Source organism: Bombus vancouverensis, chromosome 3 (assembly GCF_051014615.1).
Source record: "Bombus vancouverensis nearcticus chromosome 3, iyBomVanc1_principal, whole genome shotgun sequence".
In the NCBI taxonomy this organism is placed as follows: domain Eukaryota; kingdom Metazoa; phylum Arthropoda; class Insecta; order Hymenoptera; family Apidae; genus Bombus; species Bombus vancouverensis.
The window spans coordinates 11,772,063-11,799,708 of record NC_134913.1 but is presented as its reverse complement, the minus strand read 5'-3'; the positions used below and the strand labels follow the sequence as shown (position 1 = coordinate 11,799,708).

The following is a 27,646-nucleotide window of genomic DNA, read 5'->3' as shown; positions in this document are numbered from 1 at the left end:
TATAAGTTGTAACCTTGGCTAAGTTGCAAATTTATATGCCAATTTTCCAACAACAAATAGCCCAGTTTGGCCAATGCAGCCAACCGTAATAACCTTAAAACGGCTGAGAAGTGAAGAACCTCCGCCATAACCAACGCCAACTGCACAATTGCGCACAGCAAAGCACAACTACGAATCAGCAGCTAATCAAGCAAACCTATTGCAAAATCACGCTGCACCACTACGATTCAAGCAAAAGTTCAACAACCTCTTCGCTTTGAACACACAACGTTACTCAATGCAACAACTCGATATCCATTATCAGACGTGCACGTTACATAACGCGATATTCAGCTTTGATTGGACGCGTGTTCCGACCTTTCCGCGACGTGAGTCGCGAGGAAAACGCGTTTGATCGATTGGCCGATGGAAGCGGCCGTTGCCGAACGATCGTCTGGCGAGATTTCCGCGGGCGATCGACGACGGATTTGCCAGGCGAGCGGCCGGTTGCAAAACGGACCGCGGCGCGGCGGCCGCACGCAGTGCCTCGAGTGAAAGTAACATTCTAGACACGTGATGCGGCATCACGCTGCACGCGCCGCGGAAAAATGCGCCAACTTGCACCTGTGTGCGTGTCACGCCGCTTCACCGACGATCGCGGAGGGCAACGCGCCCCGCAGTTACCCGCTCCGAGGACTTTTCAGAGTTTAGTTATCTCTGGAAAGCGAGCTTCAAGGCACATCGTTGACAGCGTGAACGTGCGTGAATCGACGTATTTCATTTTATAAGTAGGCTGCGGACAAGACAGTTTATGCAATTCCATATTTTCACGAATGTAACTAAAAAAAAGTGAAAGCTGGATGGAAACGTGTCTCGTTTGTTAAATATCGTAATAAATTTTCTTCCGATATGTTATATATCTTTGTATGTTGGACACACGCTGTGGACTTTTGTATCTTGAGATTTTCCGAAAATGCACGAACGTTGTAACGAAAGAAGCGAAAGTTTAGAATAGAAATGTGTTTCATTGATTAAATTGTATAATATTTATTGACTATATATTTCCATATTTTATGTATTATGGACGTGTTGTACATTTTTTTTTTTTACTCTTAAATTTCCTGACAGCGTACAAACATCCGCCGTCTATTTATAAACGAGGACGAGAGATGCAAATCGACGTTCTCCGTCTCATAAACATTGACATATTTCTCAAAAATATACTGGAACTGCGGCGAAATTTATTTCGCAATCAACAATGTGTTAAATATACTGTCCGCTATAATTAGTATATTACGTAAATTAGTATAAACTGAATGATTTTCATTGCTTTTAATTTTTAGTTAGTCTTAGTTAATAGCATCAAATTGGTTATTTAATTCGCACCCCACGTATTCTAACTATTCAATAAAGTACAATTTGTTATTTCTCCAATAATTGTAATAAATGAGTGTCACAACATTTATGATTGCTAGTTTTATGACCTCTCATGTCTTGATGAACTTTTGAACTTTTATTAGGCAGAGGACGTTATTGGAGTTTTCTCGATTAATTTTGAAGAAAGTCAACGACATGGATAAAAATGTTGACTTTGATAGAATATGTAGATGTCAGGGAGGAAGTATTACTGCAGTCGTCTTCATTAATTTTGAAGAAAGTTAATAACATGGATGAAGAGCTCGATGACTGATGAAATATGTAGGTAGATACGACGCTGAAGCAAATGTTTCGTAAGAAATAGTGTTCGAAAAGGTTTCGAATTAATTTTCTAAATATTTAAGTCGGATATGGAATTCTCGATTTTTCTTGACCGAAAAAAATATCTAAGAAAATCAAACGACACAGACGACTGGAAATATACAAGTTACAGAGCACACATTGTTCTATTATACAATATCGTGGAATCGTTTTATTGGCCAAGTTTCAGGAAAGCCAAAGAATCATGGAAGAATGTCTGAGTTCTGAACTTTTATTACATGACAGGTGTTCAGTATACGTTTACCACAGACAACATGAGTAATTTTGTGGAAAGTCAATGAACAGACGTTTGTAGGAGAACACCTTCCCTATTGGCTAACTTTTGAACCTCCATCGTAAATCTTACCGTCTGGTCATTAAAATTTTCTTGATTGATCTCCGCGGAGCTAAACGAAAGATTACTACACTTCGTAAAACAATTATTTCTGTAATCATAGTGTGGACGCTATGGAACTTCAAGCGATTGTCTGTTAATTTTAGAAGAACATAGCCGCGCCATACTTTCCTACGCTTCTCAAAGTCAAAATCGACCAAAGTAAAAGCCCCTCGCAACAATCTCCTCTTGCAAAAACCACAAAACCACAGCAAACCTTGCAACATCTCATCTCAACCGCCAAACTACCTCCGCCGGTAACATCATGCTCCGACTACAACTTCCGGTCACTCTATCACCATACCGTCAGCGCCAACACAGCTTCAAGGAGTAACAGAGACACAGTGGAAGGTTTGAGAAGGATCTAGAAGAAGATAGGGGCGAAGGTTCGTCCGAGGGAGCGCAGCAATTTTCTAACGAACCGCGAACGGGATTCGTTCCTCGATAAACGGGCTGATTTATAGCGGCTTCTACGCGTTTATGGACAACAACGAACGGGCCGCGTACTGCTCTCGATCCAGTCCAGCCGGATGGGCGCAAGGACCCCGCGCGCTCGCGTTCGCCGACGCGGAGAGGACTCGCGCGGAGCGGGGTTCTTCGCCGCGCCGGCCACGCTCTCGCACTCCAGACAGACCCATAAAACGCTTTATATTCCTGCTCGCGAAGTACCAAGCCAGGCCAGTATACGCGAGTTTTCTAAGCGCGCGCACGCGCGCGCCAACCGCCCGAAAGGGAATAATAAAAGCGGAGTACGCGCGAGCTGGTAACCGTCCGCGCGAGACCACGAGATGCGTTTTGAAGCAACCTTCATTTTGAAATATCACGATTTTCTTTCCACCGTTTTGCTTGGTTGGAGAAAACTTTATGGGGTTTCGGAATGTTTCAAGGATGTTTGTAGGTGTTTGAGGAGGTTTCAACGAGTTTGAATGTTATTTGCAGTAAGATTTTTTCTTCTTGGTAGATTTAGAACAGCAGATTTCGTAAGCTTGTGTTTGAGAAGCTATGGTGGATGTGGAAGAGAGTTATCTGTGGAGACTGTTATTTCGTGGAGGCGATTGCTTTCATTTGAAATATCGCGATTCTCTATTTGGCATAGTTTTGACTGATTGGAAGAAGGTTTTGGGAGAGTTTCGGATAGTTTGAACGGTTTCGGTAGGTTTTTGACAAGGTTCGAGTGGGTTTTGTGTTTATTTGTAATATGAAGATTTCCTTTGCGATGTTCCGATAGGTTTGCAAATGGGTGTTTTATAGATTTTTCTGGAGCAGTGGTAGAAGTGGAAGTGTGAAGACGATTGGTTTCGTTTGAAGTACTACCATTGCAAAAGATCGTGCATTGTTTCCATTTTCATGGAAAAATCTCGGAGAACAGGTACTTTCCGAGGAAATGGCTCGAGATAGAACGATCGATAATGACAAATCAATCACCACAAATAAAACTCTCGAAGACAATCCTTATTCAGATAATGGTTTAATTTTTCAGTCGATGAAATCACATGGAATTGATCAAATTATTCAAAGCAAATGAACCCAATACGTCGGAGATGATCGAATTTCAAAAGAAGATCTGGGCGCTAGATAATTTTGGATTCTCTCGTCATGATATCTTTCTCGAGATAGGACGATCAATGACGCTGAAACGATAGTCACACGTCGAACTGTCTCGAAAACTGCTACTAATTTTCGTACTGATCAATCACATCGAATTAATCACATAAATTAGTGATTGATTCTTGACATTGAACGATTTATTCTAAAACGTCTAACGATCAATAAAATAAATGCCTAAATCAAAGGAAATTTGATTTCAAGGAAAAATCTGCAAGAACTGAGTTTCAAGGGAAAGTCCGTGAGAGTGAAGTTTCGTGAAAAAAGCTGGCCGAATTAGCATGCTTTTCCTTGGGAAAGAGCGCAGGATCGCGCTGCTTGCGACATGGAGCAATCGATAATCCTGGATGCTTCCGCTATGATGCCTTTCCACGAAGCTGTGTCATTGCACCAGCGCGGAGAGGAGAGACGGGTTGCATACAGAATAGAGGATGAAGGGGGCTAGGCACCCTCGTGCACGCATGCACAATGCTCGAGGAGGGTGCAACAACCTCCTCCACCTTGGACTAGGAAGAGGAGAAGGAGCCGAAGGAGAAGGACAGCGAGGCGACTGCCGAGGCGAGAGAATAGTCTGCCACGGTCTACAGTCGCGTTTTCAAGCACGCGTTCCTCGTTACTTGCGGTAGAAAGAAAGAGAGAAAAAGGGAGAGTGGGAGTGAAACGTTGCTGGAACGTTCGGTTGCTTTTTTCGTTGGTTGCGTTGGGGAACGTTAAGTTCTTGAGTCACTGGATTCTTTTGTTTCTCACTGCTTTTGTTATGGAGAACATTAAATTTTTGAGCCACGCAGTAGCCAAGTAGTTCTTATGTCTCGCTTGTGTTTAGTTCTAGCGATCTTCGCTGTAGGATATTTTAGATCTTCCAGTCTTTGGTCGCGCTACCTTCGTTTTTGGTGAATGATTTCTATTGATCGTTGAAAGCTCTATGTTTGGAATTGATATAATTTTTTTTTTTTTTTTTTTTTGATAATAGAAGATGAAAGATCTACGAGTAATTGATCATATATTTCCTGGCTGATAGAACATTACAACTTTAGATCGGTAATTATTATGTCCTTTTAGTTGGTGTTTAATTACTCTTTTTAGTTGGTGGTTTCATTGATCGCTATAGATCTCAGTTTGAAGTAATGTAATTCTTGGTTAATAAGATACCTTAGATTTTTAAATCAGTGATCATTGTATCTCAGTTTGGTTAGTCTTCCTTGATCATACAAATATTGAGATATCTTTAAACGCATCTTGTGAATATTCATTAGTCATAGGAATATTCCATCTTCGAGTTATTAATTTTTATGTTTAATTTTGTTCACTGTAAAAGAGATTACACTTTGCCCTGGTGTTTTAATGGACACATATTCTAACTAAATTATCTTATCAGAAATTCCATTTCGACATCATTTACGCAGTTTAATGAAGATGACGAGAAGGTGACCAAAAATTGGGAAACCAGAACAAACTAAAATTCCCTGAACGCTTCAATATTTCATCGTTCTGCAATGTACACGATTCCCAAAACAAATAAAAAATACAACCTGTAACTATTTATTTTATTATTTACCTTTGTTATAACCGGCTGAAAAAGCTACGAGCAATCTGATGGCATGAAAAATCCCATCTAACCGTAATTCTAATTAGAAACCAAACAACGCGACAGAGTTATTACCTAACTTCAATAATAAATATAAAATAATAATAAAAATTTCACTGGCAAATGAATTTCGATAACGAACCACTTTCGACTGTTATTAATTTCATTTCTAATAACACCATAAAACAAACTATAAAATTAGAATTAGAACGTCAGCATAGAGAAACCATTCTATCGAAAAGATCCACAATCCAAACGACGAATCAGCTCATCGTGCTTTAACAGCTCGAAACAATTCCTAGACAAAGGCTCATTAATTCGTCAATTGGAAACCAGCAATTAATAATGAAACGGAAGATGAAAGGAATCGATATCGCGTAATAATATTCATTAAATTAGCCGCGCCAAAACGATAATCGATAGGAATGGCATGACTCACGGTGGCATAATAGGCTTCATACGGTGTCTTGAACGTTTATCCAGGCGTTTAATTACATCGGCCCTTTATCATGCAGATTAGAAAGGTGTCGATGTCGGATACGGTGTCGTTTGGGATTCTGACGCGGCTAATTGTCAAGCTGGTCGATTCGATGACGGGTCACCGACACCGATCCGGCGATGCTGACGATCCTCACCGTTCTCGTCGTTGTCGTCGTTGTCGTCGTTGTCGTCGTTGTCGTTGTCGTTGTCGTTGTCGTTGTCGTTGTCGTTGTCGTTGTCGTTGTCGTCGGCTTCTACACGCGAGCGGCAAGGGAATGCAGCCAGAGAGGAAAGAAAGCGACGAGAACTTCCTACGATCCGCGGACGTGCGGCGTCGCATATTTATCGGCCGGACTAGCAGTTCTACGAGACCTAAATGCGAATCGTGCCTTCTGTTCCATTCATGTCGCCAGGGGAATCGACCCGTGGAAATCGATCGAAGAAGACAGGATTCTAGCGGATTCTTGCATTTAAATTACATTTGACGCGCGTAATATGGTAGAACTATGCGAGTCAGTCATGTTCGAACATTTTACGAGTGGATTTTGAAATTTTTCACGGAATAATCAAATTCAGGAAAGATTTGTGCGTTAAGAGGTCAAACGGCGCATGGAAGATGTCAAAGGTCCAGAAAAATGGGCGCTGTCGTTATGCCAGAAATTTTAGAGACAGTCCATTTTTGACCCTTGTGACGCTTTTCTTGAGATTCTGGAGAAAGGCAAGAAGCTTTTTATTTCCACGTGCATTATTCGACTATACAGCGTCTGGTTTTATAGCGTGCAAATGCGTTTCCTTATGTCGTGTACTCTAGTATATCATGTTTTTAATTTTTATTATTGCTTTCCATTTTACTGTTATTTAGATAACATACACCTAAGTGTATTTAAATTTATGCAGCTACGACAAACTCCGCGAAATCTATCGATTAGCCACGTTACACGAAAAACAAATCACGCGTAAATAATAATAAAGCTTCTTCTTTGTCGTGTTTCTACGTTTTATAGGCTTGCCGCTTGATATATATGAACAAATGGATACAAAAACTGTAGACTGTATGTAGTTTAGAATTTTACATAGGATTTTACAAGAAAGTCTGGTCTGTGCCAACATTTTCCTTCATCACCGTATGCGCCATACAAGGGTTGAAAGAGTTGAAAGAGAGAATGTATTGGACAAGATACATATTACTATCAACCGGATACATTTTCATAATATTTTCTATATACTTGATGAAACTGAAATATTGTGATGGTAAAATCGGTCGGAAGTCGTTCAAGTTTACGTGTTTCGTGCGTCGAGACAAGATAAGGAGTTCGTAAAAAAAAATGTTATATGACGGACAATTTGAAAAACAGGTTCTGGAAATTCCTCGATGTAATGACATAATTTGCTATTTTTCATAAAACGCACGCATCTTATACAATATCAATTTACGAATAATGTTTACAACGAGTATGGGTACCGAGATTCGAGCAGCTTCTATAAGATGCGTATAATATCACGTGTACTTTATTTTGCTTCGATATTAACAGTTAGTAGGAATATTTGGTACATTTTGTCTACAGAATTTGGCTATTGTTCTATATTACGTTACTCGACATATGTTCAACATATCGATTTAATTCTAATCATATAGTGGAACGTGTCTAGGTATCCAAATATATTATACATGAGTGAATTGTCATAATCGCATTGATACGATGGAACTAAGGAATCTTTTCAGTGAAAAATGATATTAATTTTATAATTAAAATAAAACACCCACATGATTTTGATAATCGTAATAATGAAAAATCTGGATCGTTTTGATACTTTTCACAATTCTAGCGTTAACAGAATAAAACAGAATAAACGACACAGAAGAATATTGAACAGAAGTTTCTAATTTCCTATGTACGAGATGGTTTGTTTGCGAACGTATCTAAGCTTGTGGCTTTTCAACGAAATAGAAAAAACCGTATCATCCCAACTATGTTTCTCTATAAGAAAGTAGATTTTTAATCAGATTCTGAACGACCAATGTCAGAGTTTCCACATACTCGACATAGATTCCACCACGAGTTTGTCTCGTACACGGTGAAAATTCCAACACCGGAAAATAGATGTTACGGAGAAAGAGAGAGAGAAAAAGGGGGGAAGGGGTGGAGAAAGACGCGCCGGGGACAACGACCTTGCATTAGGTCACGGCCTTGACATCGTTTCGAGGAAATCTCGGTACGCTACTAATGCGCTAACAAGCAGCTTAGACCACGTGTGTGCATCAATCACACCAGCTGCGGGCTCGTTAAAACTACTCATCCAAGTTTTACGTTTCAGACATAATTATTAAAAATGTACATTCGAGTAAAAGTTATTAGCCAAGTGGCTACAATTACACTGGCCATAAAAAGCATTTACAGGTACATACTCTTATTTTCCAATGAAACGTTTCTCTATCAGGTCTCCACGTTTCACAGTATTACATTTTTGTAGTCATATGAAAGTACTACCAAACGATATGAAACTCGATACACTTGGACTTAATTAATTGGTATGAAAGTGCTATGATAAATAAAATGGAATATGAGTACTTTTTGTAACAATTTTATATATATATATCGTACCTTGAAGATGCTACGTTTGTCAGGTCCAGTGTTTAAATGCCTTCGAAATTGCAAGTGGAAGAATATTTGTAAACGATGACATGTGACTCTTACCTGAAAGCAGAAAAACACAAGGCGTTATGTTATTGATCGCTTGGTAGTTTTAAAGTGGATATAATTATTGCGACGAACATAATTCCTTGCGTCATTAAGGATAATTTAGCTCCTGGGCTTACATCATTCTGTAACCATGTTATATTAACCAGATTTTAGTGACGTTAATATCATCTAATATTAACGTTCCCTTATTAATCTTTTAGCTACTCTATTAAAAACTTCATTATAAATTCTATTCACTATACATGCTTATTATAAGTTCTTTATAAATCGACTCTTAAAGTTGTCACAATTTTCCTAATGCAACTAATATACACATATTATACACGTTAAACACGGTGGTTCATAATTCCATGTAAAAACTTGTATTATAAATTCTACCTACTGATAATTCCAAACACATATATATACACGTTACCAAACATATACAAACGATAGCTCGTTAAATTACAAAACGTTCACCACCTTCCGAGTCATTAATCGACTTTAATCTAATCAAACACTATAAACAAATTTACTGGACCGCTCTTTAAAGCAACAAAATTGCAGCTACGAACCAATTACCCTTATCCATATTCGTTCGTTCGCAAAGACGGAACATTTGCATCTGATAAACGGCCCAAGATTAGTCCCCATTCTCGAAGCAAAAGCCACAAAACCAACCAACGATCATATACGTGAGAGGAGAGAAACAGTTAGCCGAAGCGAAATACAGAGAAAGGGAGAGAGATCGGACAGCGATTTAGATAAACATCGAGGCACACTAGCGCGTGGCTATTCCGCGCATAAATCTCAGCCAGCACGGTCACGCGTTCGACACAAATTATCCTGTTCGCGGTACACGTGATACGTGCACAAGCAGACGGAAACGCCGGTAATGTCTGATTTCCCAATCTCGCGCCTGCCAGCCAGCCGGTAAAGGCTATCGAGACCCATGAGCCTGCCCTCTCTGACTCATTGCCAGTTATCACGAAACTGGCAGCCGCTGATCTACCATAGGTTCAATGTACTTTCTCGTTTGTTCCCGCGACCTGGTAAACATCGCGGAATCAACGGAAGTTTTGCTTCATTTAGGATCTAGGATCTGTAGATTTATGACACTCTCTGTCATAGTCAGCGTTGGTTTTGTTCATTTTCTTCTTCTAGATCAATTTCGTATTTTCGTTGTTTATTTGTTACAACGTTAAATGGAACAAATTTCTCTAATATAATGTATAATCGTGTTAGGTTTACAATGGGCACCTTGATTATGGAGATTGGTAGAAGCAGAGTCTAAGTAATTAGAAGCAGCCACTTCGAACTTAGACTTCTAATATCGAACAGTTTGATCTAAATGTCGACATAATTTTAATCAGACCTAGGAATCGACAGATTTCCAATAAAAACGTAGAAATTGACACGTGAACTACAATTCAGAAATCAAGAGATTCTCAGGGTAAAGTCGAGAAATCAGAAATCAGATTCTCAACTGAAATGCAGAAACCGCCTGATCAAAAGTTGACCACGTCAGTATAGCTTCAACGATGATGCAGAAATCAATGTGTCAGACAATAATACAAATATCCAACTTCCAACGACCCCGAAAATCAGCCGAGAACCAATGACCTCGACAAAAGCCTCGTGAGCCTCAGCAGGTTGTCCATTAAACATCACGAAAGCTCGTTTCACTTTCGTTGAAGCACGCGTCGGGTTATTTCCAAATATCAGTTCATTCGAACGACACAACGTCACGAAGTCTACCCTCCAACCCTTTTCATTCTACCGCTTGTTTCGTTCAATACGGTCGTTTCCTTCTCTCGTTTTCGCTAGCACGAAGGGCTTACGCGTTACGCTACGTGACACGAGAATCACGTTACACCCATATAACACGACCGCTAACGATCACGGCTAAACGAGCCAGCTACGTGACTAAATCACGAGCCACGCAAGTCCCGCGAGTCATGAACGCGACGACCACGATCCTCTCTCTGTCTGCATATCGACGTGGTAGATACTCTTCTACGCTGCCGGCGATACCAAGCAAGAAGAAGAGTGTGCAGCATGGTGAAAAGTGCTCGTTAGCATTTCCACGCGTATTGACATCTGCCGTGAATGGTGTAGGTTGTGGTTAGAGAATAGTAATACCCATGACGATGAGAGTGCGTAGAGGTGTGGACAGGTTGAGGGATGACGCAGGAAAATTCAAATTTCAACGTGTCGATTGGTATTCGCGGAGATTGCGTGTTGATCGTGCTTGGATGTCGTTTGTGATGTATCTATATGTGCAAGGTCCGACCGACTAACATGTAAAAGCGGAAACGATGTGATTCTTTGTGTAAAAAAAAAAAAAAAGAAAAATATATGGAACAGAATTTTTTTCTCGGAAACAAATTGTCCCGTGAAAAAATTGTATTCCACGTTCTCGACTTATTTTCACGCGTAGAATAACCTCCTGTCGATTATTTAGTCCTGTCCAGTTCGAATTTAGCATTGTCAAATACGCTTGATAAATGTTGAAGCTCGATTTTCTTGGAAACTAATTCGAAAATGAAACAAATTTTATTCTACGTATTTTTCTTCTTTTTACACGAGCAATCACAACATTCCTGTTTTTGAATGTTCTTCTGTCGGACTTTGAATACACATTTGTGTACGTTCTATCTTTGAAAACTGTTACGAAGGGAAAGATACGACGTGAAAGATATTTTTGAGATGCGAACAGGTGGAAGATTAATCGGGATATTCCGAATTCTTTTTGTGGAATCTGGGAACAGTTTGTCGATATTTGTAGATTTTTTGATTTTTTAGAGCAATGAGTGTTATATGTAGGATTTTTTGGAACTACGGTAGAGATAAAAGTATAATACCAAAGATAGTTTTAATAAATGGATTATATATATATATTAACGGGAAGGTTCCGAATATTTATGAAAGTTGGAGATAATTTGTTGGCTTTCTTACGCTGTTAGTTCCATAGATAATTTAACTGTGGGAATTGTAATAAAGATAAAGTTACGGTGTCTAAAACAGTCTTATAAATACTTGCCATTTAGATTCCGTTTCTGTTTCTAACAAAATGAAAAACATGCCAGTCAGAAAATGATAAAATACAAACATCAACTCACAAAGTACCAATAAATCTGCAATTTTTAAAATTCTAACACTAACCACCTGACTTTCGCAGACATACTGAGTGCATTAATCTCTGCGTATAATAACGATCGCTGAGATCACCATTCCCAAGATTTTGCGAACAAGAAATCGAATTTCTAACTCTTGCAAAGATCGCTAATAAATCAATCACGAGAGAACAAGAAAACAATTTGCAACCGTACATACATAGCACGGGCAATTGCGGCAACGTGCAGGTAGGAATTTTGGTCGTGCGAGTAGCAATTACGTAAGTTTCGATCGCGCGAGCGATCACGCGAACTATAGATCGCAGCTGCGCGTGTTCTAAGGAAATTTTAGTCGCGCGAACGATCACGAGACTTTCAACGTTCTTTCGCCATTGCTATCTCAGAGGGAACGAGAGGACTGTTAACCCTCCATAACCGGATTTCTCGCTGATTATCGGAAAAAAGATTACGATTGATTGCAGTTTTTCACTCTAATAGAAAAACCGATAACGGCTTTATAGCGTTGTATCTATCAATTTAGTTATATTGATTGCTCGGTAGCTGCGCGATTGTATCGGTACTCTCGATATCCCTGAGGAATTGAAATGGTTTTATTTCGCCCTTATCGATCTAACTATTTATTTTTCCTTCATTTTTCTCTTTTCTTTTCTTGATTTACTCTTCTATCTTTATTTTCACTTCTATCAGCTTGTCCGAAAAGTTTCTTTCGTTTAATGAGGAAATAATAGACGCACGACGTTTTTTGTTTTATATTATTTTGTCGAATTACGTACGATCCATTTCGTTCTGTTGAGATAAACACCGCGACATTTCACAGACTTGGTTTCACGTTTGCATAAAGGTGCACTGTCGTAGAAAACACGTTTGCGAAAGAAAGACACTTTTCGGGCAACCTAATATGTTTCGAACTGATATTTACGAGTATTAATAACATTCGTTTTAAATTATCATATGGGTAATAGTCATTTATATTCTATAATTTACTCTTGCAGTAATTCGTATAACATCCTGGAACAGAAATTATACCAATCTTGATAAGTATAATTCCGGTTTGTACGATGTTTTTATAGCACTGTTTGCAACTGTATTGATGTTTTATATTGCTACGTATTACTGGCCGGGAAAAACAGAAAAACGAGAAAATGCTGTCAGATCATTGTCAGGAAAGGAGCATAAAATATTGTAAATGGATACTATAGAGCAAAACCGAATTAATACCACGGAAGGTTAATCTAAAAGACCTGTAAGGTACATGAACCACGTGTCACAACGACGAAGGGCCAATCCCCGAATCTTAGAGCAAACGTATTAAATTCTCCCACTGAATTTGAAATTTCCAAAGCGATTAACCTCCGTGACCTTTACTTTACATAAAAGTTCCAATGAAACGAGCTGATACGAGCCACAAGCTGGAGCTATTAAGATCATAAAAACAGTATGGAACGCAACGTTGTAATCATCGGATTTAAAATTCAAACTCGAATCGTATCGACATACGATCAACATACGATTAAATAAAATCGTTATCCGTGTGGATGTGTGCGTATAATTAAACAAAATATCTACTGCCGGGACAAATAAAATAAATCGGGGGAATCGAGGCCAAGATGGAAATCGAGATCGCGAAGCGTGTCACGAATTCAGTTTGGAACCGCGAGAATCACCCGGTAGAAGGACGAACGGATTCGAGGTGGACTGTGAAACGCACGAATACCAAGGACGAATCGCAGCACTGCCCCACATTTTAACCGGCCAATGCACATCTCGACCCCTTCGCCCGATGTTCAGCCAGCCTGTTCGCCGGAGGAACGCGCACGAACCACACGCTTGAACCCGCGACCCGGTGATCGTTCGACCCCTGGGGTCGGCTGTCCAACCGAACCAACGATTTCCGTGGTTTCTCTCGTCAGCCAGAGAAAAATCGATCGGCACAGATACATATGTGCTCTTCGTCTTGGAGAAAATGTAGTAGATTGAACTTATTAGATTGTTTCATAGTGGCATTTTATAGCGAAGAACTAGTTAATTTGATTGATTGAACGAACTGGTTCCAGATTATAGTTTAGCTAATTAATATGCGTATTATTTTTGTTATTTTTGGAGGAGATGTAATATTATATATTGAATTTATTAGATTAATTCGGTAGTTTTTTTTTATAGAGAAGAAACGGTTCATTTGATTGATTTAATCTGATCGATTCCAAATTAGAATGTAGCTGATTTATATATTATTATACTTAGAGAGAGGATAATATTATATATTGAATTTATTAGACTATTTCAGTGGTTTTTATAGAAAAGAAATAATTAAATTGTGATAGATTCGTCAGATTGACTGCAGATTAAAAACTCATAAACATATGTATCTTCTTTTGGAGAAATAATATATTGGATTTATTAGATCGTTTTTTACTGGTTTCTATAGGGAACAAATTATTAATTTGACGTATTTATAAGATTGACTTCAGAGTACTGAGTAGGTGAACAACTGTTTATAGAGTTCTAAATTCACTGCTTTGAATGCAGCGTTGAAACGACACTGATGTAATAACACACGTAACATTTATTAGATGTTCCTTAATCTAATAAAAAATTCGTAGAATTTTATTTAGCAAGAAATAAGAACGGATGGAATATTATTGTTCGTTTTGAATCTATTCCTATTATATTCTTATTTTATTCGTAACTCGTAAGTAATGCATGTTTGCGAAATTTAAATGTAGATTCCAATTTCAATTTCAAATCGAAAATATACATTGAAATTCTAATATAAATTTGAGCTTCGATTTGAATCTTTCAAATTCAAATACTATATATCAACCTTTTTAAAAATATGTTTCAAGATAACTGTATTAGAAATTGATAAAACAGAAACAACATAATGCTTCGATATAATGACGATAAGAAGAAAATTTCTATTTTTCCTTGCAAGAAGTAAAACGCTGCTGAAAATTGAGAATTTGATTGGAAGATAACTTCGAGCTGGAGGCTCGAATGGAGCCTACGTCAACGACACGAGAAGCTGCAAGAGTTTTCTACGCTAATAGATACTATATTACAGCTATAACGAGAGAAGGAATCGTGGTCGCGAGACCGTTTGAATTTTACGGCCGTCCCTATTCTTCACGGCTATCGTATTTATGGTGCACCGTAAGAGAAACACAGTTCAAAGAGGTCTGTGCGAGTCCGATCGAGCCGGCCATAAATAATTCTCATCGCCTGAATTCGCTCTGATTTATAGTTAATTCAACTACACCTTCCTCTTAGCCAGTCGTTTTCCTTTCGCATATCTGCTTCTTTCTTTCCATCATCATTTTTCAATATTTTTCAATATTTTTTTCTCTTTCGTTATTTATTGTAAAGAAAATTACTATTGAAGATTTCATACGTTAAAAATGATAATTGGTACTTCTTGTATCCTTGACCTGTTCTAACACTTACAAAATTGGCACAGAACTAGCATCTACATTTCACATCGATATATGAATAATAAAAATGACAGTTTGTATAAGCTCATTCTCAATCCTCCAACAATTCAGACGAACTAAACAGCTTGTGTTATGAACTTGTGCGTGAAGTAAACAGACCTAACTCAAACCCAATCCACAAACTTTTCCATTAAGTTCAAATGCTACAAATAAATCCGTTATTGCTAAAAATATGTATAAAACCATATTCTCATTAATAAAAGATATGAATTTGTATAAACACATCCCCAATTCCCCAAGTAATAATGAAACCTAATACGACTCACATACTTCTTCAAACTCCTACGAACAAAACTTTTCTGAACGAAGATGCAAATTTCTATAAACCCATCCTCAATCCACCAATAACTAATAAGCAAACCTAACCCAACTCACAAACCTCTTCAAACATTCACAAATAAATGTTGATTCTCTACGTGGTCACTATCATTGTAAACCAATCAAACCTAACCCAACTCATAAATTTCTTCAAACATTCACAAATAAATGTTGATTCTCTACGTGGTCACTATCATCGTAAGCCAATCAAACCTAACCCGACTCACATACTTCTTCAAACTCCTACGAACAAAACTTAACTGAACGAAGATACAAATTTCTATAAACCCATCCTCAATCCACCAATGACTAATAAGCAAACCTAACCCAACTCACAAACCTCTTCAAACATTCACAAATGAATGTTGATTCTCTACGTGATCACTATCATCGTAAAGCAATCAAACCTAACCCGATTCACATACTTCTTCAAACTCCTACGTACAAAATTTTTCTGAACGGAGATACAAACTTCTATAAACCCATCCTCAATCCACCAATAACTAATAAGCAAACCTAACCCAACTCACAAACCTCTTCATACATTCACAAATAAATGTTGATTCTCTACGTGATCACTATCATTGTAAACCAATCAAACCTAACCCAACTCATAAATTTCTTCAAATATTCACAAATAAATGTTGATTCTCTACGTGGTCACTATCATCGTAAGCCAATCAAACCTAACCCGACTCACATACTTCTTCAAACTCCTACGAACAAAACTTTTCTGAACGAAGATACAAATTTCTATAAACCCATCCTCAATCGGCCAATAACTAATAAGCAAACCTAACCCAACTCACAAACCTCTTCAAACATTCACAAATGAATGTTGATTCTCTACGTGATCACTATCATCGTAAAGCAATCAAACCTAACCCGACTCACATACTTCTTCAAACTCCTACGTACAAAATTTTTCTGACCGGAGATACAAACTTCTATAAACCCATCCTCAATCCACCAATAACTAATAAGCAAACCTAACCCAACTCACAAACCTCTTCAAACACTGACAAATAAATTTCGATTCTCCGCATGATCAATATCATGGACCAAACCCTCCGCTGCACATATACATATACTTGTGATTCTTCGCATCTGCCCTGTGCGAATGAAAGAGACCGAGAGGCCGAATAGAAGGAAAAAGATCGAGATACCGGTAGGCACGAGCCAGCAGCCGCGTATCAGCGTATCTAGGAGCCGGTGAATAGAGGCCACTCCGTGTATATTTTCTGTACGCGTGTCGGGACGCATTTTTACGTTACGTAGGACGGGAGGTATGTGAGGCCGGCTCTCTCGCCAGCCAAGCAGATAGATAGATAGCGTGCGCAGAGAGAGATTGTATCTGCGGGGTTCAGAGACCCCGTTCTACGTGTCTTTACGTATCTGTGTTCTATACTATATTACTGCATATGACTCTTACTACGCGTACACACATACATACACGCGTATACACTTCTTGCGCCATAACTTCGTGGACATGTACTGGCATAATACGTTCACGAGTGATAAGCAGCCACGCGGGCAATGTGTCTTGCCCTATCAGAGACTAATAACGGAATTGGTCAGTGTTTGCGTAGATCAGCTGGTTAGAATAACCGGCACAACGGGAGCATTGTAATCGTCGAGACGATAGTGTGAGTTCAGGAGGTTTGAAATGGTTGATTGTTCGTATCGGGCCGCTACGTTGAGAAAGATTTTATGGAAGTATTCAATGCAAAACATAATACATGAACATAGTGTAGTACATGTATGATGTACATACGCGACGATTGAAATTTCGAAAGATAACCGTCCATAGTATAATTGGTTTTTTTCTACTTATTTCACATCTTCGCGATGTTCTAGATATCCTTGCAACGATTGTAAGAAGAATTCTGAAACATTTATTTACTGATTACTGTTATTTCTATTTAATTATTTAACAGGTCTGTAAGATACTTTTTGGAAAATTCTCGAGTACGATATACTAAGTACGTACGATACTATAATATTAGAATCGGATTTAGAGTAACTAATGTGCCACATTCCAGAAGTGTTTTCTTTAGATAGGAATTATCTGGAAGATCAGAGTATTTAAAAATTGTCAACGTCAATTCACTCGAAGCTAATATGTTAAAAGTCACTCTCGTCAAATAATCTCAAATTCCGCGTTAAACATATTGAAGCAACCCTATTCTCAATAAATACTCATAACAAAAGCTAATACAAATTTACATTCTAAAGCACTAAAACATAACCACGAGATCTATTTCATTAAATGTAAATCGAATCTGAAACTTAATATCGAACCTATCAATCCATCACTTATTTCCAACACTATGAACGCTATGTATATTTAAAACTATAATTATTTCAAGATTACATCTGCAACTTAAATTCCACTTAAACTTAATCTCAAACTCTCATTTACCAATTAATTCGATTAAACGCAACCAGCCTGTTACAGCTTGCTTACACAGTATCGATCGATTGAGAAGAGAATCAGGTTCGATAAATGGAGATGGATCGGTGTTCCCTTTGAAATTAAAATGGTCGCGAGTTTAGCGGGAGGGTTCCTCACTCGGTGTATCGGTATTTTTAGCGACGTTCCGGACTGAATTGGAAGCTGAGACAGCAGGGGAGGAAGCGTTTAAATGCGCTCCATGGAGGAAATTATGCGCACCCCGGGGCCAGACTGACCGGACACCGACGGAAGATCGTCGGCAAAGATTTATTCTTACAATTACCGATAATGAGACGTAATGCGGCTACGGGACCGACAGGTCCAACTGTTGACCCTTCGACTCTCTTCAGTGTCGAAGAACTATCATTTTAATCAAAGTGTGTTGAGGCTTTGGTCGACTCTAGTCTTTGTTTAGTTTTATAGTGTCTTCTTCTTTTATTCTTTTTTTCTTTAAATTAGGATAAAATAGTTGCAATTTGTGTCAGATATACTGCGGATTTTTACGCTTTTATGGGAAATTTAAAAGCGTATAAATATTCGGAATGAGTGTATTATGCAAAAGTATATGAAATATCTAGAGATTTTCAAATTATGGGATAGTGTAAATTTTTGTAACTGCCACACACCGTTGAAATTAAAATGCCAATCATCTGTCATTAAAGAATCAAGAAGAATTCATCAAGTTATTAATCGACGTAGATATAAAAATCCAGCTTTGCAAAAAGTCACTTAAATGAATTTTTGCTTGAAATTGGAACAGAATACCTAATCACTTCTAAAATTGTCTTAAACACACTTCTGACATCTTCTGCTGCGTATCTATACTAAAATAAAGATGCTCCATTGCATCAGATATCCAGCCAGAATAAAATTCTTCGTGCAAAAATAAACAAGCACATTTACCTCATTAATATGTAAATTTAGTTTTGTCCTTGTAAGTGGTAATAAACGACAGACAGTTATAAATATAACAAACAGCTGTTTAAAATTAAAATTGTTTGATTTATTGTTATCCATTCACGTTTTATTTGAGTATTTATTTTATGTATACGACTAAGGTTGCGTAAAATTCTTCCGAGGAAAATGGGGTCGCGTATGGGAAAAGCCTAAGAAGCGGCGATCTACAGTAAAGTGTTCATCATATTTGTGATATTTAATGGATAACACAGCTGTCCATAATGTGACACAACGAGTATTATACTTTGGCTATTTTATATATTATTCTATATAAATCACACAATTCTATCTCTTTATACAAAAGAATTGCAAAATAAACTTTCCAAGCGTCGAACACCCCATGTTTAAATGAAACACATAAATTGAGATCAAATGAGAGGCAAGTATCAAAATCGGGAAATCTTGTATCTCAACAAAGTAAAGATAACGTTGATAACGTCGAAAGCAGAAACGATTTAGCAAGAAACAGATAGATTCAAGGCGCCCTTCGTCTATAATACGTGCATTTACCATAATCCAGGGTGGTTGATGTATGTGTTCGAGATGTATGTGTTTAATCACGAAGGATCGACAGGATCCCATGATATGAACACGGGAGCTTAAGGCGGACCCGGCACGCTAATCCAATCCAGGGAACTACAACGCCAGGGTTATTCACAAATCGATGAAGGTTAATCAACAGAAACGAGAATTCGACTTTTAAATTCTTCAGAAACTGTAATGTACCCCGTTCGTTGTAGATATAAAACGTACAGGATATTCGCGGAAATTTAAGAAACACTTCCGTGGTAGAGTAACTGCAAGCTATTTTCAGAGAGAATAACGATTAGAGAGCAATTTCTAATGAAATAAAAAGATCAGAAATGATAGGAGGCTACGTGCAAAGTACATCTTTAAGGTATTGATTTTCTGGAAATTTAAGCGACTCAGCTATGGGATAAAATATCGAAAATTATATTAGGAGAAAAAATTGAGAGATTAATTTATGATTAAATAAAACGTAGATATTTGATATAAACGGTATTTGTCTGCTAGAATATCTTTAATTATAATTAAAAATTGATGGCAAATGGAAATTATTTGAATCGACATGAAAAGAAATCGGAGATAAAATTGAAGATTACAAAATGAATATTTCCATAGAAACAATTTTAAAAGATATTTGAAAGCAAAATTTACACCAAAAGGGTAGTAAAAGAATAAATTTCAAATGAATATTTTTCAAATTTACTCAATGTGATAGACACTGACTTAAAACGAATTAAAAATGATAATAATACACAATACATAATAACAATGATAAAAATTTAATACATTAATCGGCATGGTAAATAATCGAATGGAAATTTTCCAAAAATGAATTTCTTACTAAGAAGGTACAAAAGCCGAAAAGAAGCGGAAAATCATTCGAGACTCATGTTGACGCTTCAGAGGTTAATTGATCCGAGGTACGAACTAAAAGAATGATTTTGTAACAGCAGGAGCGTATCGAGGCGTTCTTTTTTCAAGTTTCGTTGCTCTTGCTCATTTATCTTGCAACACTCCAATTAGAAGAGCTAGCGAATTCTTTTATACCGGTCGTGAAACAGCAGGATTTCGCAAAGAAAATTAGACTTCGGATTGCACGAAGTATTCCGGGGGTTTAAGTGGTTACGTACACATTTAAAACAGGTGAGCTTGACTTCGCTACCAAAAGAAGAGCATTTTACAAAAAGGGACCCTCGTTGGGATAAAAATCTGGAAAAAAGTTCCAATGGGTTTGTTTTCCGCGCGATGTCAAAGCTTTAGAAAAAAAAAAGAACAAGGAAAAAGTGATCGAAAAGCGTAGGGAAAGTGATAAAAAAAAAGATGCCTTAGAAAGGTAATGAAAGAGATCGACGCGAGAAAAATCGTAAAAGTAGAACGTTCACCTGAAAAGGTTATTTGAAAATGGTGATTTTGTCGTGAGGGGAAGTTTAAATTACCCTTCGATTATAAAATGGCAGAGGGTAAAGTGATGAATAAAGGTGGACGAAAAATTTGAAATTACTAATCTACATGAAAACACGTCATGTGTGTTTAAACATATTTTTTTAAAATAGGTACTGAAAGAACCTTTTTACTAAACTAAATATTTTTGGATTTTAACGAAATGAAAATTAAAAATAACATTCAAGAGAGCGTTTCCTAAATTACAATTTCATGTTGAGAATTAAGTATCAAAAGTGTATTATCAATATAAATAACAAGGATAAAAATATGTTAGGTATAGAAAAACCTTTCTGTAATGCAGTAACTACTACAATACGGTATCTCATTTGTATACAAAAATTTCTATAAACACAAATAAAACAATTTTTACGAAATTCTCGAAAATCATCCAAAAACCATGAAAACGTTCTATCGTGTCAACGTCAACTGGTCACGTGTATCCTTCTCGCTTTCAACTACTATTCCTCCATCCCAATACCAGCTCCAAGATCCTCTGAAACATCCTAAAATATTCACAAAGTACGTGAAACTCTCTACCGAGTCTAAACTAGCGACCGAATTTCATCTTCAACCTCCATCGAAAAATCCTAGAATATTCTCAAAGAACAAGTGAATACCAAAGTATCTATCGTTTCCTCTTTCAATCACCATTTCCCAAACGAAAAATCGTTTCTAAGGTCTACAAAGAAAGCCTTGAATATTCTGAAAGACAACGCATCGTCTAAATCTTGCCCATCCTTCCTACTGTCAACCAGCGACGATAATGTCGCAAGAGTCTTGGGAACCGCGCTGATTTGTGCCCATCGCAGTACCGTCTTCCAAATGGAATAATACAAGAAAAATGAAAAAAATATTCTAATACCGTGCAAAGCTAGAAAGATGATTAGCAGAAAGTCTGAGAGGCAAGAAAAGTGCTGCCTTCTGTCGCTCACTGGAATGTTAAAAACCCGAGGAACTTCCACGAAATACTAAGTAAGCCAACTGCCAAACGACTAGAATAGGAAAAAAGCGAAAGGTGACGAAAGACAAAAAGAGGAATTTCTTCCTTTCGATTCCTCCTACTTTTTGCTTTTCAATTTTATCGAAAGTGATGGTCGCGAAAGTTCGTGGCCGGAACACGTGGCTCGATTTAGAGACGGGTGCAAGGACGCGGCTCGTGGCGCGGTTGCCGGAAAGAAAAAGCGTATACCTTCGCGCAATTTAATCGGAGAGATCAGGTAGATCAGCTGGCGGAGGCAGGGAGTCTGGGGTGGATGTTAGGTTGGTCGGTCGCCGTGCGGATATCGACCCCGGGTTCACCGACCTTTCTCCGCCACCATCGACCCCTCCACCTGAACCTTCCGCCATCCCTCGTCGGCCAGCCCTCTCCTCCCTCCATCCGGCCCCCGCCAACCTAGCTAACCTTCTTCTTTCGCTCTCTGCTGCCACCCTGGCCCGCCAGCAGCTCTCAACCCTGCCAGATGTCCTCAACCCCGGCACCCTTCATTGATCCACCTTGCGACGCTTCTTCGAATTTATGTAAATGTATCGTGTGTAAGTACTTGGACACTTGCGAATTATTGAAAATGTATGAAATATTCTGCGGACCAAGCTCTTTGATCTAATTGTTGCCTCTGATCTTATCTCAGGCAACGGTATACAGTCGACGTGAATAAAGACAATAGTTGATATTATACGATAGTAGAAAATAGTATGAATAAAACATGTAATTATCGAAGGTGGATGAACGTTTCTTGCGAGGAAAGGCTATTTCTTAAATATTTTGTCTATCGGAAAATTCATTATGCAATGTTTCATTTGGTTCTGCTTTCTTATTCGTGTCGACGCGTAAAGTGCCGCATATGCAGATAAGACCATGTAGCAACGCGTACCGGTTTGTTCATTGGAGAATATTCTAGGATTTTTAGATGGAGATCGAAGATGATGCCCGGCGGGTAGAAACTAAAAGCAACGGGTCTGTTTCTATTTATCAGAGATACGATGCTCCTTCAAAGATGGAAAGTAATAAGTTTGAAGATAGTGAAACTCATGTTGAAACAAATGGTAGTTGGCTCGGTATCCTTATGGTATGTAACTCTATAAAGAAACATGGTATTGATTTAGTTTATTAACAGGAGTTTTCAAGTGAAACTCGATGAAGCAATATCAACGAAAGATAGAAATGATTCGCATAACGTCAGCAGCTGATAATCCTATAGATCATAATTCTTATTTCATTCCAGCATTCCAGATGTATGTCCAACAAATTAGCCAATAATCTAAGTATTCGTAAGAACAAAATTAAGAGATTGAACAAGATCGGTTCGAAGAAACTTTCCAGTTAACTGAATTTCAACATCCCCCCGCCCCAATCGGCTAACAGATATTTTGAAACGCACGATTAAGTACCGTACGTTATATTATTCTCGTAAATTCAAGCCCATTGCCGGTTACGAATCTTTACAAACCCGGTCAAAAGCCTCGAGCCCGTTATTAACGAAAACATTCGGCAGAGAGAAAGGATTAATGGACTCGATCCGCGAATATGTTTCGCTATCTATCGAAAACACTGCTGTCGGTTTCCCAACAGCTGTAACGAAAAGCATTGCGGGCGAATTGCAGCCGAACACGCCGCAGTTCCGTCCATGGGAACTCGCCATTAGGCAAATGATCGTGCTACGAAATTTACAGATCGATTGAAAGATGCTGTACCACTGAAACGGAACTTCACAATTGCACCAGCCATTTGTACTCTGCTTCTTTGTTTAGGAAATCGCTGCACTCTGTCGGTGTTTTTCGATATCGAAGAAACGCGTGGAAGTAATTGGATGAAGAGAATCGAGAATTGATCTACGTTGCATCTAATGTGCAGCGTTAAAAATTTAACTTTGTAATTTTCGAGTCAACCGATCTCCAATTCCAAGCTGTAATTCCAGCTTCGAATTTAAATTCTAAACCTGAAACGACACGATCAAATTTAAAAGAAACTGCCCCGAAGAAGCTCTTATTCTAATCTAATTACACGACTCAACAACGATCCTCGAAACTCCAATTGAAAAGTTCCCTTCGTTTCGAACAGCAAAGGACGACAATGCAACTAAAAGAAAGTCCTTTGCAAGAATCCACTCGAATTTCATTACACGAGCCTCGAAAACAATCCTCGTTCGTCAACGTTCTTCCCATCCACGCGAACAAACGAGCACGCTCGATATAATCAACGAGCGGAAAATCGTCGAAACCCTAAATGGGTCAGTTTACGACAACTTTTCACGGGGGATTGTTTCGTCGACTGTTTAAGGGCGCGAGTGGAACCAGTTTACACGCTAATGGCTCGAAATGCTTGCCCGTAAAACACGCAAAAGTGAAATTGTTACGGTGGGCGTGTCTTTCATTTGTCGGCTGGTTTGCATCCTTTAAGTTCTTTGCGCAATAAAAGTTTACGAGACGCTGCCGCGTTGTTCCCATATCCACTTGCCAAACCGCCATTATCGTCTACAACGTTCTCCAACGGTTCCAATGATCGTGTATTTAGCGTGATTCTCGTCTTCGACTTTAATTGCGTTTATATTTACTGCGGAGAATTAGGTTACCTAAAAAGTTGTCTGGCTGTTTTCAGCCCCTGGATATTTCATTCCCAATTGGTTTTCAGGGGTAGTAGAGTATTGCGTGTGGTATAAGTATCGTCACAATTGTTATTTTAAATAGTATGGACCGCCAAGGGTCTTATGGTTATAATTGAATTGGCAATGATTATGCAAATTTATATTCTTACGCATACAATTGAAGAAGTAGAACATGAGTTCTTTAGAGAATTGAAATGTTTTCTTTTACGTGTGTGCAGTATGTGCACTCTACATATTATTGTACTTTTTTTGTACATTGAAATATTCCATAAATAATTCACAGCCCACCAATACTTACAAGGAAAATGAGATTGAGAGGTCTTAGAATGTCGTCAATGAGTTTCGGAATTTTACATGCACCCAGATAGAAGAAAACATCAATGGATGATATTTCGTTTAGCTTTTCTACATCGTGTTTAGGGTACGAAAAATTTCTGTCGCTAAATGTCTCCTAATGTATTCTTATACTTTCCCAGTTTGTTCAACACAGTAGGAAATTTATTATGTTAGTGAATACTATGTCGAGGAGTTTTTAACTTTAGTTCTACCTTTTCTATAATTGTATAATAAAAAGCACGGTAAAATTATTTTATATATTATATTATATTATTATATTATATTAGAACTGTATAATTAATCACCTTTTAATAGCCGAATTTGTAAAATCAATGAATCCTCCCTTTAAAAAAAAATTATATATAAACACTCAGACTTTAAAAAAAGGAATGTTTCTTAAATAATACAGGGATATTTTATTTTATTTTAATTTACTAATAGAAAAGAATCTTAGAAAAAAAGAAATCTTCAAATAAAACTAACAGTATTCTTACAATTCTCTTATCAGCTCTTTATAGAAGAACCTACACGACACAATAAATCTACTTTTTTAAGTCAGATATCAATCATTAAACTATAAGAAAGAGAATCGCAAAAGACACTTCGAACCTGATATCTACTAAAAGTTCTATCCTTTTTCTTTCAGAATGGTAAACTTTACCACATTTCCACGCGACATAGGAAACATTCAACATCGATTGGGAAACTAGTATGCCATTATAGGTAAGAAATATGACGTATCTCGTCGTTGATCTTTTATCTCGGGATTATTAATTCGAACGATTTCGTATTAAATAACGGTTATACCAGTTGTCACAGGGTAGATAAAAATATTTATTTGACATATGCACTTTAGGATGGAAAAACGAAGAAAGGAAGCAAGGAACGAGAACTACGAAGGAAAAGAAAGAACGAAGAATAAAAAATTGACGAGAGTTCTACGGACTGACGCCGGCAGGTAATTAAAATACAGCGTCGATATCGCGTCGGGTAATATTATCGAGCGCATGTAAATTGAAACACGATATCAGTTAGCGATACTGTCTGCAACGCATATGCATTCTCATTACGGCTATATTAAGCTTGATTCAATTATACGATACACCGATTGCGCAACTGAATAACGAGCGACGCTTGAAAATTAACGATAAGGCAGTTTTTATTTCGGACCGCGTCAAACAATCCTCGATATCGTCGAAAAGATGCGAAGATTTTGTTTTAAAAGATATATTGTAGATTTGCATATCTTTTATGTTTCCATTCTTGATTAAAAATATAGCATAGCATCTCTTGCATAACGTATAGGACTTGTGAGAAAAACAATCTTTGTTCGTGTTTAGCCTTTTACCAGGGGATCAAAAGAATATTACAACATTCGTAATTCGATGTTCAATGTATTTCAATTCTTTGATGTAGAATATTCATTAGACTACATAATTGTATCTTAGAAAAGCGTATGTCCGTGTATTTATAATTATATCTTAGGAAAGCTAGAATTAATCTAATCGTGAAATCATAGACCTTATAAGAGAATTTTTTATAAAACTGATTAATTTCCATTAGATAATACGTCAAGATATAGATCCTTTTTTTTTATGCTATCGATTACCCACATCAAGTGACGAATGTAACTTTTATTATTGGAAGTACGTATTCGTTTAAAATATTCGAATCATTTAAAAAACACGATGAATTTAACAAGAATCGTTTTAGTTCTGGGTCTCCCAAATAAAAGTATTATTAGTTTAGCCTACTTTTATTCGGAACTACATACGAATAATATTAAGCGTCGTTTAAAAAAAAAACCAGGCGTCGAATACCGTTTAAAATTGAGAATTGTGTCGTAACGTAGAATGGAAATTTCTATCAAATTTTTGTATTTATATGAACATACTATTAAATAATACAAAATTTAATATACTTGGATTTAATTAACTAGCATCATATACATACTGTAAATGTCGTAATAAATAAATACGATGTTTCGTAAATAGTTTTTGTACTCACCGTATATGTATAATTAACAGACATATTTTATAATCAGCATAAAGATATAACAAAGATATATTACAAAATAGAAATTACCACGTAATACACCGGAGCTGCGATCGAAGTAAACAGAACGCCGCCCAATTCAAGACTGCGAGAATTCGGCACTTCCCCACCCTTATTTACCTTTCTCGCATAACCTGATGTTATTATGAATGTTCTTCATACGAAATCTATACCTGACTTCTGCTCGAAAATTATCCCCACAAATATCTACCATTTATTCACATCACTCGTATATTTTGTAAATATTAATTTTAATATTTTTAATGAATTCGTTATTTAAAATAACCTTCTGCTTTGTATAATTTCAATTCTTAACGATTATATTTCTTGCAAAGTTAATATGTTTCAATATCAAAAAATATCTTTATCTATAATAATTTAATCTAATTATGTACTTTCGATGTACCATTGGTATACATATAGTATTATTTAATACAACGGATACTATATAAGTTAGTATTCTTTAATTTAAAAGGTAATCTAAAATTCATTAAAACTCTTTTGGACTGTAATTTATTAACTATATGTATGATAATATTAGTGAATCGACAAGTAAGAAGTTATAGGTTATAGACATTTTTATTACGTATAATTTTATAACCTTACATAACATAGAATTCACTTATTTCATTATTATACTTCTGCCAATTAAAGAAAATCTATTAGTACAAATAATTTACAATAGCGACGTGTAAAATTTCACTAATATTATTTCAATTATACAAGAGAGTCTAAATAATAGATTCAAAGTATTTATTAATATATAAACTTCAAATTGAATTAATTACAGTTTAAATGCATATAACTAGACTGTGAATCCTCGTATATTCATTCGAAATATGAGTGTTGAAAATCCACAGAGTGCA

General features: G+C 37.2%; 1 protein-coding gene across 5 annotated transcripts in view; it reads right to left on the bottom strand.

Moving 5' to 3' along the window:
- The window catches only part of E23 (ABC transporter G family member E23), a 284,252-nt gene that overhangs the window by 122,914 nt on the left and 133,692 nt on the right, over nucleotides 1-27,646 (bottom strand). For 2 of the 5 annotated variants that reach the window (XM_076627970.1, XM_033329261.2), the window contains exon 2: nucleotides 8,384-8,476. The exons of the other annotated variants lie outside the window; for them this stretch is intronic. The gene's annotated coding sequence lies outside the window, so the exon portion shown is untranslated. The remainder of the gene's footprint in view (nucleotides 1-8,383; nucleotides 8,477-27,646) is intronic. 5 annotated transcript variants of the gene reach the window in all.